This window comes from Siphateles boraxobius, unplaced genomic scaffold (assembly GCF_051911475.1).
Source record: "Siphateles boraxobius isolate OS27281-9 unplaced genomic scaffold, OSU_SipBor_1 46, whole genome shotgun sequence".
Classification (NCBI taxonomy): domain Eukaryota; kingdom Metazoa; phylum Chordata; class Actinopteri; order Cypriniformes; family Leuciscidae; genus Siphateles; species Siphateles boraxobius.
Window position 1 is genome coordinate 3,045,955 of NW_027509097.1, and position 17,818 is coordinate 3,063,772.

Here is a 17,818-nt window from a genome sequence, read left to right on the forward strand (position 1 = left end):
GTAGCGCAGCTGTGTGCCATTGGTACCCGAGTCGGAACCGGAGATGATGGCCATGTTTTCCTTGGCCGCCAACATGATCGGGCTCTTGTGGAACCTTCCACCGTGTCCCGGGCCCTCTAGGCTGGATGATTAATATCTCGGGGTGGCGCACGCTGGTTCTCAGCAACCCATCCCAGTGCCTTTCTTCCCGGAAGTGCACCAGTAGCTCACGGGAACGTGGACGGCACCTTTTACTGCCAGAAACCGTCTCGGTGTCTCCTCCCTCACCACCCTTGATGGTGGGGCAGCTAAGGGATACACGTGTATCCCGCCAGTGGAGTGGGCCGGAAAACCATGGAAAACGATGTCTTCCTTCCCGGGCCTGTAGGTACTCGTCGGACCTATCCGGCAAGGCTTACAAGGCCTGTTGTGAAGCTGCCTCTACCATGATGTTGCTGAAGGTCCATCAGGCCAAGGCACTGAAGGACCTGCACAAGGGTGGTCATGATCCACAGGTTCTCCAAGAACTTCGTACCGCAATGGACCACGCGGTCAGTGGGTCGTGCGATGTCCACCTTGGTGGTCCAGGAACGCCATCTCTGGCTGTGTCTGGCCGACATGAGGGAGACCGACAAGCTCCGGTTCCTTAACTCCCCCGTGTCCCAGACCGGCCTCTTCGGCGACGCGGTCGAGAACTTCGGGCTGGGTGATGTCAATGTTGTACTAAGACCCCGGCCTGGCTATGTGCCCAAGGTTCCTACCACTCCCTTCTGGGACCAGGTAGTGAACCTGCAAGCGCTGCCCCTGAAGGAGGCAGACCCAGCCCTGGCTTTGCTCTGTCTTTTTTGGTCAATATTAGGATAAATTAATGTAATTTTCACACCCGGAGTCCTCCAGGGTTTATCCCTCAATTATTTTCCGTCTGAGTCTGTGTTAGCAGAGCATCTATTATATAGAGTTTCAGTTTCATTGATAGAATTAAAGGGATCTACAGAAGCCCACAAGTTAAGGGAAAGACAGTGGTGAATCATTGTGTGTTACAGTAACATCGCCTATCGCTCAAAGTGCAGTTGAATGTAAGCAGATTGGCAGATGTGATGAAAGGAGTGAGAGCCTGTGAAGTGGTGTGTTGTGGGCAACATGTGGTGTTGCTCTCTCAGATGGTTTGCTTAAATTAACTCAAACATGATTTCGGGCGTGTGTTAGAGTCTGTTTGCGCCTGCCTGTTTAGTCCATCCAGTTACAACTTGTGTCCATGTGTGTCTGCCTAACCTGAGTTGATGTTGACTTTGTTTTCTCAACTTGGTGTGCACGTTATGTTTGTGCGTCTCGGTTGAGAAATGTATGTGTTTGTTACACTTTGGCACATTTTGAATGGCTGTTGACATGTTTGTGTGGGTTGGTTGGGGTGTATGAGTCAAGCAGCCAGTCTTGTCACTCAGCCTGGAAGTAGACTTGACATTCCTAGTGTGTCTGCAAAAGAGAGTTCACGATGTCAGCAAAAGAATGTCGTGGTGTGGGTTGGCTTGTGTGCATGTAGGGACCTATGAAATCTGTTTTATTTTTTCCTTTTGTTTTAATGGCTAAAATAAATGTTAGTGACAAAAACATGTCTACATGATTCAAATCAACTACAATTTAACAATTTATTAACAGTTTAATAAAATAAGTTGTTTAGGGTCCTTTTTTTTTTTTTTTTTTTTACAAAGTTTCATGATTTATTTTTTTCTGTATTTATGACTTACTGTTAAAAGCAAAACATGAAAAAAAGTGATTTATTCCTTAAATAAAGTTATTATTATTGTTGTTTTTATGTCACAGGTTGTTGTGACAACCTTTGAGTTTATGTGTGTATATGATATGATAATAGTTTTTATCAAATTAAATGGTGAAATGCTGATAAAGAAGAGGAAGTTCATGTGGAGCAGGGCATAAGCGAACTAAGCGGCTGCTTGGGGCCCCCTGGCCACCAAGGGGCCCCCCAATCGAGTTTACATTTTTTTTTTTTTTAGATGACTTAAACAAGTGACATAAATGAATATGAATGAATGAATAATTCAAGATAAGAAAAATCTGATTTTATGATCAATTTACCTGCCAACAACTGCTGCTGTGTCTGCCAGCGTTTAAGTCATGTGCATAATCTAGACACCTCGCGAGTGCATAGACAATTCGTGCGCAACTGCGCATAGTCACGGTATCGGTTTAAGTTGGAGAAAATAGCCGCAGGGGAACTTAACCTTCTAGGTTTAAGGGTAGCAGTTTGAATAAATAATAAACATAGCAGTTTGAACTCTTCTCCACTTTATTATACCACACATCATATCACTAACTCCAAAAACCCGCGACACTCTAGTACCAAGTGCGCACGACCCATTCATATCTACGGCAAGCACCGAGGGGAAAAAAAGATTGCATACACACATACAACGAGCGCCAGTACATCATTACCTGCGATACCGTTGGTTGATCCGACTATCTGTGGACAGGGATGCAAAAATGTGGAAGTATAATTTGTACTTTTCACAAAAGGGCTGGAGGTGTCAAAAGACTTTCGCTGACAAATAAACGTGAATCCCTTGGACCAGGCAACATGGAGAACGAGTAAACATTGTTCATTTACATATACAGTACTACCAACACTGTAACAATAGAAAGCGGGTTAACAATTGGCAGAGATACACTTTAAGACACTTTAAGCCTTATTGTTAATTTATTCATGACATTCCGTTTTATACTGTAAATTCCATTTTTATTACTGGATTCCAAGATTCTATCTGCTTTTTTCACATTGTTGAAATCATAGGGTCCCATGCATGTCTGTCTTAGAAAACCAACACGATGCATGTGTGAGCCTGTGAATCCATCTATGTGTGTCTAACACGTCTGAGTAAATGCTGTGCTGCTCTGATTGAGTTCACCCTTGCGTGCCGTGTGCCCTTTGTGTTCGGTCCCTGATGGGGGCCCATGTGCGTGACAGATTTGGTGTTCAGGTGCAGTCCGCCCAGTCTCCCCACCCCACAAAGAGGTTAAGTACTTCAGCACGTTACTTTAGGGACCTGCTACTGACAGACAGCCTGGTGCCCATTTGGGCTCCAAAGACGCCACGGTTGACTTGATAGAGGCAAAGACACTATTTTGAACAGATGCCATTCACTGAATAATAATTTATTTTACAAACAAAGATGGCTATTGGCTTCCTCCATTTATTTGGCGTTTTCAATGATAAAAACAACTTGAAATAACAATGATTCATGTTCTTGGTAAAAAAAAATAAACACGCATGTTTCCTCCTTGGGATTACAAATGTATTCAGAGAAAAATAATGAATCACGGCTGTCTCTTCAGTTTTAATTTACTTTAATTTACATTTCTAATTAAGAGTGTTTTTTTTTATTTTATTTATTCCAGACGCTTCTATTTAATCAAAACAGTGCAATCACATATTGGCAAAATGATATTGTGCCTTTCCAAATCATTATATTTGAGGGGTGCCTGTTCTTAAGGGCTCTAAACGTTGTACGTACAAGGAGTACATTTGTAAAGCTTATGGAATGGCATAGCAGAGCATAAGTTTAAATCACGATCAGATCTGTCATTCATTCTATCTATCATTATATAATTCCTTCTATCTATTGTTTTATTGTTTGTGTATCTATCTATCTATCTATCTATCTATCTATCTATCTATCTATCTATCTATCTATCTATCTATCTATCTATCTATCTATCTATCTATCTATCTATCTATCTATCTATCTATCTATCTATCTATCTATCTGTCTGTCTGTCTGTCTGTCTGTCTGTCTGTCTGTCTGTCTGTCTGTCTGTCTGTCTATCTGTCTGTCTGTCTGTCTGTCTGCTTTTACCATGCGTTATTATTACTATTAAGCATCATCATCACAAATTAATATAATTATTTTCAGTTTATTCATTGTTTTAAATTGTATTATTCATTCAAATGATAAAAGAAGATTGTAATGCCATGTAATTTAATGAAATGTAACTAATACAACTAAAATCATTCAAAATGTATTACTGTTATTATATATTAGTATTATTATATTATTGATTGAAGCTCCTGCTTTTCCCTATTGGTTACATTTGAGCAATACATCTAGGACAGTATAATCAGGGGCCCTATTTTGACGATCTAAGCGCATGGTCTAAAGCGCTCGGTGCAAGTGCACTTAGGGCATGTCCAAATCCACTGTTGCTAGTTTAACGATGGGAAAAATGGTTGGCGCGACCAGCGCATGGTCTACAAGGGTTGTCCCTATTCTCTTAATGAGTAATGGGTGTGTTTTGGGCTTTAAGTGCAAACGAGTCCCATCTCTAATTCTCTTTAAAAGCCAGTTGTGCTCGCTCCATGGCGGATTCGATATGTACATGACGGAATTTTGGGAGTGGAAAGACCTAACGTGTCTCGAGAGTGCAAACAGATCTGCTCGTGCACAAGGTTAAAGTTTAAAGAGGATTTTTTTTTAAATATTTGGCATGTTTGTGCTGCTGCACATTCCTGTGTTTGTAATAAGCAGAGTGTACGCACGTCGTGGACCCGCATATAGGTGCACATTAGTAACGCACTCTTTAAATAACAAAAAAAAATAATACTGCGCCATTGACTTTAGACCATGTATTTCAATGGTGCAGTCTAGCAGTCTATTTCAGGGGCCAATTGCATAAACCTCTAGACTAGTCTTACAAGTTAGACATCAAATTTGTTTCTTTTAGACTGTTCATAGCTTTTTTAAATCAGTTACATAAAAACTTAGATTGGCCTAATTTAATACCGAAAAGTAAGACTGACTGCCCCTGACTAACTGACTAGTGGGTCATACAAGAACTTAAGACACTGTCTTAACATAATTGCTATGTTTATGCAACCGGCCCCAGTTGCCTCAAAATAGAAATGCGCCAACAATGCGCCTGAACACACCTCGTTTTCAGGCCAGCACGCCCATGGCTGAACTAGCAGAAAACACTGGCATCGCGCCTGGCGCTGCATTACACCGGGTGTATGATAGTATGATAGTGTAACATACATGATGTGAAACCTAAAACTCAGTCCAAAGTTAATATTCTAATGTCCAAAACCCAGAATTAAGTTTCTTATTAAAGTTTAATCCATAAACAAAAAAGTAGAAAAATCATTTTTTTTTTTTATTATGACAACTGTATTGCTTTTAGCTGTTGACTACAGTTACATCAATAATTTAAGAGTGTTTAAGAATGGCCAAGGCAGATAACATCAATGAAGAAAAATGGACACTTATTTGCTCTCTAGGTTTATTTTCTTTCCTTTTTTATTTATTCTTTTTCTCTTTTAATTTCTGACTAGTGGGAGGCTATGGGATGTGTTGATGTCCCACTGTGTTGAAGTTGTCTTCGTGCTTGTTTGGTATTCCTATCACAAAACTCTCTCCTTGTTGTGTGAAGCCAAGGTTAACGCTTCTATACCATTATGGATGTTCCGCTGTATGTGGCCAATGCCCCGTACACCTGTAACTATGCAGTCTGCACACTTTTATTTTTAACCTTAAACAGCACTGGAAACACAATACAAGACTGCCATTAATTATTCATGTGACTTACAGTATAAACGAATAATGCAGCTCCATTGGAAGAAAAATAAATTATTGATGCAGTGGGGGGAAAAGAAGTGATGAAATTGATAATATTTAATTTTTTTCTTTCTTTCTTAAGGTTTTGTGCAGATTGTAAATTTTAATTATTTAATAATAAAAAAATCAGAGCTCCATATTGACCCCAAAAGCTAAAGTAAATCTACATCACTGGGTCAGTGTTTTTTTATTGTTTAAATCCTCTTTTGTAGCCTAGAAATCTAGACGCCTCCTAGCGTTAGCAAAAAAAAAATTTGCAGCAAAGTGTGGTCTAGCAACTCTCCGTTGGCATTCGAGCTGGAAAAAACAAACTCTGGTCAGGCCAATCACATCGTGTGTAGAGTTGGTGGGCAGGCTTAACATAATGACGGCAGAGTTGTGACGGTTCCGCGTGATTTCCATAGGTGATCTGTTACTTGAAAAAAAAGAAGATGCTGCTGGCGAACAGCGGTCTTTCGAATCGGCTTTGGCTGCGAATCTCGATGACTTGGAGTTAAGAGAACGTCACTTAAGTCATTCTTAAAAAAAGGAAGATGTGTTCAGAGTTTTGACGACCGGATACGGCAAAAGTTTAATATAGGCCTATCAACTAGCTCCGCTGGTGGGAAAACGCATGGGACTCACTCAGCCACAGCCGTTCGTTGCTCGTGTTGGTTGTAGCTCTGTCCTATTGCGTGCAGAGGGAATTTGAAAGACAACTGTTTATCCCGCCCCTCGGATTGAGGTATGCGAATTATGAGTTCCGAGACCAAACATCTTGATAGGTCTGGCTTGTCAGGCTACCTCTTTTGCTCTTGAAAATCTGTTTGTGCCAATCACTTTCCCTTTTATTGTTCTCTGGATTGTGTGCGAGGAAATGGCGTATCTTTGTTTCTCAGTGAGGGAGATAAGGGGTGCTCTTGAGAGTTTCCCTACCGTTCATTTACATGAATCTCAAATTTTCTGCTCCTCTCATGCTGTTTGAAGAGGAAGTTGCAAGATGTGATAGTGAAGGTTTAGAGAGAGGGAGAGAGAGAGAGAGAGAGAGAGAGAGAGAGAGAGAGAGAGAGAGAGAGAGATGGTGGCGGTGGTGGTGGTTTTGGCTAAGAGAGTAACGAGGCCTGGGTTTCATAGTAATGTTGCAAATCACGCTATTAAGATCATCTTAAATAACAGCATGCAGTATTTTATGATAGAGTAACATCTTTTTTCTTTTTCCCAAACCAGCATGTAGACTGCTTATTATTAAGTAGAAGGTCATAATTACAAGCTTTTAGATTCAAAGAAGCTGAAATATATCTTTAACTTTTGCAAGAGCACAACAACTAGTCTGTCTGTCTGCACTGCACAGTATATAAATTATGAAATATACACTACTGTTCCAAACTTTTGGGTAATATGACTTTTTTTTTATTGGCAAGAATGAGTTAAATTGAGCAAAGGTAATCAGTAAAATAGATGTATAATGTTATAAAAGATTTGTATTTGAATATGCTGTTCTTTTGAAATGTATATAAACAAGGGTTTCCACAAAAAAAAACTGAGCATCACAATTGTTTTCAACATTGATGAAAAGTAAAAATAGCATGTGGATGAGTATGAATGAATAAGTACATGATGAAATTCATAAATATTACACAATTTTAACATACTTAGGGATTGAAACAATCTTTGTTATAGAATACACTCGTTTGTTCACACTGAGTGAGTTCACAGTAAACATTCCCAACGCTATCTCACGACCAATTCGTATATCACTCGTATGAATTTGTACGATTTGTCTAAACCCACATGATGGGTAGGTTTAGGGGCGGGGTCAGGGGTAGGTAATTTGCACGAATTCATACGAATTTGGCAACTCATAAAATATGTACGAATTAGCAAAAATCGTACAAACTCGTACGAGTGAGGTCATATGAATTCATATGAATTAGGCACCTCATAAAATTTGTACGAATTGCTGTGAGATCAGGTTGTACATTCTTTTACTCTTAAATTTATGTTCAAGATCTGAGTTTAATTATCCATTGTCGCTTTCAGTATGGCTATAAATGTCACGCAAAATAATTTTCAAAATCTCATTATATTATTTTAACTTTAAATCATTACCTGAGATTATCAGTGTCATGCTTTGTGTTGTTGTTACAGCCACAACGTCTCAGAAAGAGAAACTGTTTCTAAAATGAATTCTAAAAATCTCTCGTCGGGTAACGGCATCCCAGCTGGTTAGGACCAAACTCTGTTTAACATGGAGGAGATGCCTTTTATCGCATATCACAATGTCATGTTGCATTGTTGAATATTGTGACTTCTTCCAAAAAGTTTAAAAAAAGGTTGCTGCTATTACTTTTCGACTGTATGTTATCCTGTCAGATCAAAGTCAAATATACAGGCAAAATGCATCAGCTCTCCTTTTAATAAGCTTCACAGTATGTGTATGGAAAAGTTCCCGGCCACCCATTAGAATACCGACAAGAGCCATAACATATACTGTAGGCTGACATACTCTGTCGATTTGATTTCCATCAAGGACACATGGGCTTTTACAGAAAGCGACTGCATTTGCTCTGGGTTGTGGGCGTGCTTCTGGGGAGAGAGACGAGACGTATGAAAATAGAGGGAAGCCTTTAATAGCTTAAAGGATGCTGGTGAGGAAACATTACGAGAACAGTTGTTGGACTAACGTGTGTGTGTGTGTGTGTGTGTGTGTGTGTGTGTGTGTGTGTGTGTGTGTGTGTGTGTGTGTGTGTGTGTGTGTGTTTGATGTGCTGATGTATGGGTGAGTGTGTTTGGTTGTGTGTTAGAGCACTCTGTTGTCTGGGGGGCTTATTTCGATTCAATGATTATCTAATGAGACGGTTTCCTTTCTCCGGAGTAAAAGGGTACCATTCCGCCTTTTCTGTGTCTCTTGGGATTTCACTGCTCTGACAGTCAATATAATGCAATTTGCTAAGTGTATTAGATGTGTGCATTTAATTTTCCTCACCCTTTATGAGGCTATTTAGCCATCTTACCCTTTTAAAACATATTTTATTTATATCTACAATATCTAAATGGCTCCTCTGAGAGTCTGGTCGTACCCCAGACCCTCAAGAAACGCACATAAACTCTCTCAAACACACATGCACAGATACAGTCCCATAAATCCAGGATACATATTGGGCTGGTTGGGGTCCAGAGTCATAGAGGATCCATTTAGATATTGCAGATATAAATAAAATATGTTTTAAAAGTTTTTAGTTTTTTTGTTCAACGGGCTGTTGTGATACAGTAGTTGTTCTCAGTAAATTCATCAGATGATGTTTGCTCTAAGAGTTTATTACTGCAAATATATCTTAATTGTGTGCAACACAATGACAACATACATAACAGGATTTATGTTGTTTATGGATTTGGAAAATTCGCATTGGAAGTGCACTAGAGTTCAACATGGGGTGTAAAATAAAAGTTGTGATATAAAATAAAGAAGTATTATCTATTTAAAGTGCCCCTATATGTTTTTTCAGATATTATTTTTGTGAATGTAAAAGGTCTGCAAATTTCCAAAGATCAATGTGCAAGATGAATGGAGTTATTGTCTCCCAAAAGAAATATCTGATTCTGAATCATTTGAAATGAGTTGTAAGTAATCACAGTCTTACTTCCTGCATGAACCTACATATTTCATTTGTAACAAATCTGCATAATGGCAGCCAATGGTATTCATTGGCTTCTTGCAAACAACGTCTACTTTGTCCCTCCCCTCAAACACTGTAGTTGTAGCCGAGGCCTGGAAGAGCTTGGTTCGTGTTGTCAGCATTTTGCACTGCATACACTTCCAAAGGGTGAGGACTCACATTGATGAGGTAAAAACTATGCCATAGTTACTGTTTGTATCACTGTATAAACAAGTGCTGAGGAAGATCCAGAGCTGAAATCCAGATATGGTAATCGGAGTTTGGTTTCCAACACAATCTGTAAGCGGTAAACCAATCACATCAGAATGGGCCATCTGATCAATCGAAGCAGAGTAGAACTCTCGGAAAGGCGGGGTTAATCAAGACCTAATCCTTCATCAAACTGTTTCAGACTCTGATTCTGCAATGCACTGAGAAAATTAAAGAGTTTTTTGACCTTGGATGGAAGTTAACCTATAGAAGGAGATCTTCCAAACAAAATTAGGATACTATAAAATAGCATAACATGGACACTAAGGTTTTTATTTCTATGGCAATAATTAAATTTGTGACATTCACTGTAATGAATTGCTGTAAAAATTACAGCATTATTTTACAGCAGCTGGCTGTTTTCTAATAATACAGCATATTGCTGTAAACTGCAATGCATTCTGTGGTCGCGAGGCGGTTTGATTCAAAATACAGAATATTGCTGTAAATTTCAAATCTACAGAGGCATTGTGATCTTCAACGGTCATGTCGTCGACTTTCGGGTAGCGGCAAGAGGAGTGATTCTCAACTCTGTGGTAAGTGATTTATTATTTCAGTTTCTTATTTTTCATGTTGGGTTACCCGTAGACTATGAAGGTAACTTTATATTCGCGGTTCATATTGGTAACCCCGGATCACGCATCCTCCAACCACGGAGCGAGGGAGACTTGCGCGGGGCTTCAGCAGCGCGGACGCGGTAGTACTTCACACATTCCTCAGGATCTATGGGCTCCTATGTTTAGAATTAACTTACATGCTTTAATGACAACAGTCGGTGTAGCAGGAAGGGTTATTACCCCTCCTACCTCTTACGTCATCGTTTAGTGTTTGGCCAATGGACAGGGTTCCGGTGCGTATAAGAGCATGAGCTTCCAGTTCCTTGGCATGCGTCATTATCCGGGGTCCTGACGTCATCTATGCGCCCTGCTGCTTTCTGCTGGGTTCAGCGTAACGTGCTGCTTGTAAAATTTGCAGAAGCTGTTTATCCACTGGCGGTGCTGTTGGCGGGTCTATGGGCTTGTTTGGAGAGTTGAATGTGGACATTTGAGACAGTGTAAGATTTATCGGCGCTTCATGCCAACGAGCTTGTCGGAGACATTCGCCTCCATCTATCGCATAGTCTGGGGATGGTGATTCTGGGACAGCGTGCTTGGTTGCATGCTATAAGGATGATACCTACCTTATGAATGAGTATTATCTGCCCTGTGCTTCGCTATACGACTTTGTTCGCGCTGTGCCTCATCAACTGCTGTTCTGTTTGGGTTCTGTTTTGTGTGTGTTGTTTTGTTGCGAGTGAGTCGTCTCGAGTGGCCGTTCAAGTGAACCGTTCAGGTGAACCATTTCAAGTGAACCGTCCTAAGCGGGCCATTCAAGTGGCCGTTCAAGTGGACCGTTCAGGTGAACCATTTCAAGTGAACCGTCCTAAGCGGGCCATTCAAGTGAGTCATTTCAAGTGAATCGTTCTAAGTGAGCCATTCAATGAGCCATTTCAAGTGAACGGTTTTCAGCGAGGAATGACTCTGTATTTGTGATATGTTTTGAGTTTGTTTCTTTTTTTGGTTTATTTCTTTAACTAGTCGAGACCGAGTATTTTTGAAAATTATTGAATTAGTGAATTTATATATATTTTTTGTGGTTACATTGTATTGCTGAATTTATGTGATTTGTTTTTTGGTTTTTTTGTATAACACTGCTCTTTAATGTCTTTTTTTCTGTTGTTTGTTGGCAGGGCCTGGGCATCCGGGGGCAGATGAGGGGGTAATTAGGTGGTAGGGTCCTCACTGTGTGTCGTGGTCTTTTCTGACCTGAGTCGTGGAGTGTGTGCTGCTGTGCTGGTGTGTGTGCACTGAATAGAGTATTCTTCATAGATGTGATACCTCGAGACTGCCCTTGGGTATGCCCAGGTTTCCCTGTCGCCCACTCTAGAACCTAGTGAATTGAAGAGAGTGATTGCTGGTCAACGCCTTTTATAGAAAAAGAACTGTCTTTAATAATTAATAAAATATAAATGTTTTCAATCACCTATGTCTCTGACTCCAACTGTGGTTAGGATCTGTGCATGCCTTAGCTTAGATGTCATATTAAATTCTTGGGGCGAAATTCCCCAAGTGGCGTAGTCGGAAATAATAAACTGAATTGAGCGTGGGTATAAATTGTTGTTACGCCCAATGTCATATAGAATAGAGCTGCCGCTCCCGCACCACTCTGCCACTTCACACGAGCTTCGTGTTGATCAGCACACTTCGTCGTGATTATTTTATAGTGTAAATCAAATCAAAATCAAGTCATCTTTTAAAATGGGAGCCGACATGATAATGCTGTTGCTAAAACCTTGCGTCAGACTCACGGAGGATGTGTGCCATATAGCCTACATTCTGAATGGTGCTTTAATACCAGTTTTGTCGCATGTTTAATTTGCCGGTGTAAAAATCCCTTACATTTCAGTACGAATATATATATATATATATATATATATATATATATATTAGCTATAGCATACTCTGTGTGTGTAATTTGCTTATTGTTGTATAATGCCTTTGTTAATTTTATTTAAAAGAAAGAGTTCCTGCACTCTGAAGACTAAAATATAGTTTAAATGTAAAAAGCTGAAAAATAACAATGGTATAGTAAAAAATAAACTGCCACATGTGGTATTGTTTTAGGAGACACTTTGACAAGTGGACACTGAAGGCCAAGTTGTGTGTGAGGAGAACATTCAGCCCAGCTTCCTGTCTGGCCTTGCTACTGTTCACTACATATTCAATCAGGAGGAGGCAGCATGCACCTTGGAGTTCATTTAAAGGTAATGATTGAATTCTTAACAACCTCAGTACATTTTACACATGTATTCAATATCAGAACTTGCCTTTAGATATATTATCTGTTGAGTTAATGAGTTAAATCAGGTGTTTTAATTAGTGGACATATACAACTTCCTGGGAGGTCCTCATGACTGGAGTTGAGAAACACTGCTCTAAGACATATGGTCCAATTTCAAAAACATGATTACAAGCATCAAAAACTTAAAACCAATCTTAATTACATATTGTCTGTTTCCTGACCCTTTAGGTGCTTTGTGTATCAATCTGGAAAGAGGAACAAAGAAGAAAATTGCCATCTAAAACGACAGGGCAAATGGTAAAGAAGAAACAGGTTGCAGTGAACCCACATGTTGCCACTCTTCCCAGCAAAGTGATGGGTTATCAGTGGAATTTCTGAAATGTAAGTAGTACAAAAACACACACACGCACACACACACACACAAATATCTATTTTTCCTTTAATTGTAACCTTTTAATATTCTCTATCTGTCTCTACTGTATCTTGCCATCCCTCTATCTGTCTCTGACTGAATCATTATGTTTTGTAATGTATCTAATATATTGTCCTTTTCAATATTTCTAGCCACTCTTTGCATCCTGTGATCGAACAGCATCTGGAGCTGAATTATTCTCCATTTTTGATCAGAAGTTTGTTGTACTCACTTGGGGCCTTGTTGTTTGGACATGTTTGTCTGGTAATGAAGTGATGAAAATTCATCCGTGTCTGTGTTTTTCAGAACCATTTTATTATGATCATGTTGGTCAACTTCTGGTTTTAAATATATGTCGTTTGCGTATTTCTTCTTTGTGTGAAGGGCCAATACGGCTAATTTGTTTCAAGTAATTAAAACATATTTAATTTAATGTCCATTAAAAAAAAAAGTTTGTAAATAAAAATGAAATCAAAATAATTCAAAATACACTGTTTTATGACTTTTTTCATGCATATTTTAAAGTTATAAATTAAATAAATGTTGACCTGTTTTTCAAAATTAGGATGTTGAATAATTTGTTTGTTTTGTGAAGTAATAGGGGAATTAAGTTGTGCATTATAAAACATTTAATGTTTTTAAAAACAATTGTTTAAAGTTTATGCAATTGATAAATAATTAACATTTAAAATTCAGCTGCCAGTCATTAATATTTAGAAATCAGGAAAATATATTGTATATACTGCATTTTGCATACTTCCTCTAGATATAGCAAATACAAAGATTCATGTCACTTACTGTAAAAAAATACAATATACTGTAAAAATACTGTTATTTACTGTAATCAGAGAATAAAGTAAAATTCTGTAAATTAAATTACAGAAACGCTACTGTAAAAAATACAGTAACTGGCTGGCAACCCTGCTGCCAGTATTTTACTGTAAAATTTACAGGTAATTTTTAACAGTGTTGACCATGTAATGCCTTTACAGATGATGATTTGCTTCCATTTAAGCTCAAGATGCTTTGGAACATCTCAAATTATGCTGGAGATTTTTTTTCATTTTAGCGCTTTCAGTGCAGAAAGAGTGTATACTAATGTTTTTTTTTTTTATGAAAACTTTTGTCTTAAATTGGAAAATAGTGCAAAAAATGATTTTGTCATCAATGGATTCAGAGCTTTGGATCGTTCTGATTGGCATCCTGATTGATTCAAAGCAAAACCTCTTTTGACTGTCAAGTGATTCTGTGCAGCTATATTTCTAAATCTCAACAGCAGAGTGAGATATGTATTTCTCTTCCACAGGAGGCCGTTCACCTTCTCAGCACTGTCACTTGATCCCAGCCCTCTCTCAACTTGATAAATGAGCCTAATTATTTTGATGAAGTTCAAAGGTGACGGTCCTTGATGTCACAGCAGCGAGGATAAATGATTGAAACTGCCACATTCAATATCACTATAGTTCTGTAATTAACGATTTTATAAAAAAATACTGTATTCATATTAGGTTTGTCCATTGGAGCTGCATGAACAAAAGCTAATGATTATGTTCTTCGGCATGAAGAGATTCTTGTGCTTCAGTAGAAACAAGCATATCTGATTGTCTTTACAAAATATTTCACATGACAAAATGTATCAGAGTTGCATAACTTTTTTTTACCTAAACAAAATCTTACATTTTATTTCATCAGTTGCAAACATTTCTCATTTTCATTAAGTTTAACTTGACACTAAAATAAAAAAAATTAATATCTAACAATTTTCATCTAAAATAACTAAAAAATTAAATAAAAAATGTATAAAAACCATATAGACATTTTTTTTAAATATATATTAAAAATGACAGACAACTAAACTACAAAAAAATATCTAAAACTAAAGTGAAGACAGAAAATATGAAAGTAACTGATTCAAAATATTAATGAAATCTATAACAGCATCTCAATGGTACTGGTGCTTGTATAACAACACTGGTTTCAAGGCATCTCAAATTTTTATTTCTCAAATCCACAAGATGATTTTATACCGCCTGAATATATCGTCTTAGGAAAAAACGTTTTGACTTTTTTCCCTCTTGACTTTTCACTTAACGACAACAAACAGAGCACCAACATGATTTTCCCGATGATGATGATGATGATGATGATGTTAATGTGAGATTACAGAGAGAACATTAGTTTACTTCCATTACCCTTGCAGGGTTACCTCAATTATCTTGCAACACTCTGGGCACCTGCTGTGAAGAAACCCGAGGACGGGGACCGGGTTTTTGTTGTGGACAGCATTTCGTTTGGGAGCAGAGGTGGCCTACAGGCAGCTGGTGGCCCACCCTGCAGACCCCTCACTGCTTCTGCCCATGACCCTACCGGCCCTGTCTGACCGACCAACAGTAGAGCAGAAGCATAATGACAATGAATGATGCATACATATTCAAAGATGGTGTAAAAGTGAGGGAGATCAAGAGAAATTGAGGCAGAGAGACAGAGTAGCCCATTAAAAATTAATGCATTCATTTCTGGTCTGATGTGTTCTTATATCAGTAAAGCACTATTTAAGATGTGTCTCCATTCAAGGCAGACAGTGCCCATTTGGCCTGTGGATTGTCCATTAAGATAGTATGTCATTAGAAATTAATGACTTTATCATTTCAGCTTTTCTCTTTTTGTCAAGGCTGATATAGACCTGAGTTCCACTTCATTTCAGTTGTGAAAGTATATGTATTATTTTAATAAGTTAGCCTTTGCTTTAATATAGAAGACGGTTAGCTGCCTGATTTTCCCAAATTTGTTAGATTTTGGCAATAAACAGTGACAATATACTTCAAGCAAAAATTTAACTGATGTTACGTCATTTCGAACAAAATCAGGCCAAAACTAAGTTTGTTTGGAGTTTGTTTCGGAAAAGTTTGACAAACCGTCTTTCCAGAAAATCTGCTCGGGCTGCTGTGTGTTATTTTCATTTATATATATTTGAAAATAGCACACACCAGAATGGAATCTGGATAGACGGTTTGTCAAACTTTTCCGAAACAAACTCCAGTGATATTGTGAGTCAATTATACCTCTTTTCTATATATTGAAAATAAATAATTGGCTCCCAATATCGCTGAATAAAAATTAGACAAATAGTTCCTCAAAGCAATCATATGGATGAAAGTTGTTTTATTTACTTTTGTGATCTGTTAAATGATTACACAAATTGATTAAAAAGTGTAGCAATGTTTAAAATTATTATCCTTTAAAACTGACTAATTTAATTATTTATTAATTAATTAATTTATATTTTTATCTAATCGTGCTAAACCAATGCATTGTATTGACCGTATATTAATCTGCTATTTTTTTTTATTTTATTTAGAAAGTCTTAAAGCTTTTGTGGACACTATTGTCTTCTCACCGAGTTGTGAGTTAACAGAGCAAAGCCTGGCTAAACTAATGCATCACTAATACATGATGCCAAAGAATGACACTTTGAAAAATCACATCATATTTAAGAATAGCCTTGCCTTAGCTTGACTCCCTTCCCTCAGGCTAGAGTTGGGGAGAAAACTGCATATCTTCTGTCAGCTCTCATATCCTCTCAAAATTCATTTCATTTTTTCTTTCTCTCTTTTTCACTCTCTCAGCGAGTATCCAGCATCAGCTGTCATTCTACTGTCAGCTCTGTGAAAAATGTGTCCAATTATTGTAGTTAATCAAATAAAATATAAATGTAAAATGCTGATGTAACAGTTTGACGAAATGAAATGTCAACAACTAACACAAAGATGGGCTGATATGGCCGTCAGATGAATGCCGAATGCAAGACCTTCAATGTACACACATTGTTTATGTGTTTTGTATATATATATACATAAACAACTGACCATTTTTATTGTAGGGCACTTGGAATGAGGTTAACAATTGGAGTATATTCCATGTTTTAATGAGACTAATCTGGCAAACTTTGGCAAGCTCAGTGATTAGTTATTTCTCAGAAGAACTATCTAAATCTAAATAAATCTAAAACTATCTAAATGTGGCGTGCGACATGAGGGCAGTGAGGGGGGGGGGGGCTCTTAAAGAATTATAATAATAGGATTGTATCATTCACACTCCGACCACGCCACTCTGGGAATGTCACCCAAAGAATTAGAGTAAGCCCCAATAAAAGGCACACGGAGGTTCGTATCACCTAATAGAATCAGAGACATGGGTTGTCGTACAAAAAAAAGTTTTATTAACAATTCTTAAAAGCAGTATAAAAAGGATATAAGGCACTTAGTCCAAATTCAATGAACCCCTAAAGGTTTAGGACCAGGTCCAAACAAGGACGAGAGACACAGAGGCAGAGAATCGTAGAATGCCACCCGCAGGTGCAGAACTACTGCACTTCACTGTGCACAAGCACTAACACACACACACACACACACACACACACACACACACACACACACACACACACACACACACACACACACAGATGTTAATACTAAGCCCTGCACACGGTGAGAAAGGTCCCGTCACCCAAATAAGAACCCTCTGCCCCCGGTGCTCAGGTCCTGCTAACACACAAAAAGGGTATACATCAGATACAGATATAAATAATCACAAAAAAAGTCACTTCGATAGCTGGAAGGATTATTAACGCTCAAATCAAGGAAACCAAAATAATATTACAATCAATAGCTTGAAATAAACAGTTGGTTGAAACTAAACCCAAATGTCAACGGCAGCAAAATATATAACGAAATAAAGAAAGAAAACAAACCAAACTTCAGTCAAAATTATTAATAAAAAAATAAAAAAAACAAGTCAAGCAGTTTGGAGCAAAATAACGCAATCTAAAGAAATGAACTATTATTTCAGAGAAATTTATTCGCTAATTGGTAACATTCTTCACCTCCGTCAGGACGAAATATTTTCCGATACAAAAATCCTTCCCTCGCCTCTAATCGATTCCATTGCTGGAGGAGGGTCAAACATGGTTTACTCAACTGATGCCGCTCCTCAGGTCCTGGGCGCCGGCCCTGCTCCCCGAACTTTATTACTGGTCCAATAACAGGATCAGTCTCCTG

At 38.2% G+C, this 17,818-nt stretch overlaps 1 long non-coding RNA gene across 1 annotated transcript; it reads right to left on the bottom strand.

Annotated features, from left to right (window-relative positions):
* Window positions 1–16,963: 16,963 nt before the first annotated feature.
* Window positions 16,964–17,262, bottom strand: LOC143710248 (uncharacterized). Its single transcript, XR_013194497.1, has 2 exons — window positions 17,194–17,262; window positions 16,964–17,137 (listed from the first exon to the last, which is right to left on the bottom strand). It is a non-coding gene; the product is annotated as an uncharacterized LOC143710248 (long non-coding RNA).
* Window positions 17,263–17,818: the final 556 nt, after the last annotated feature.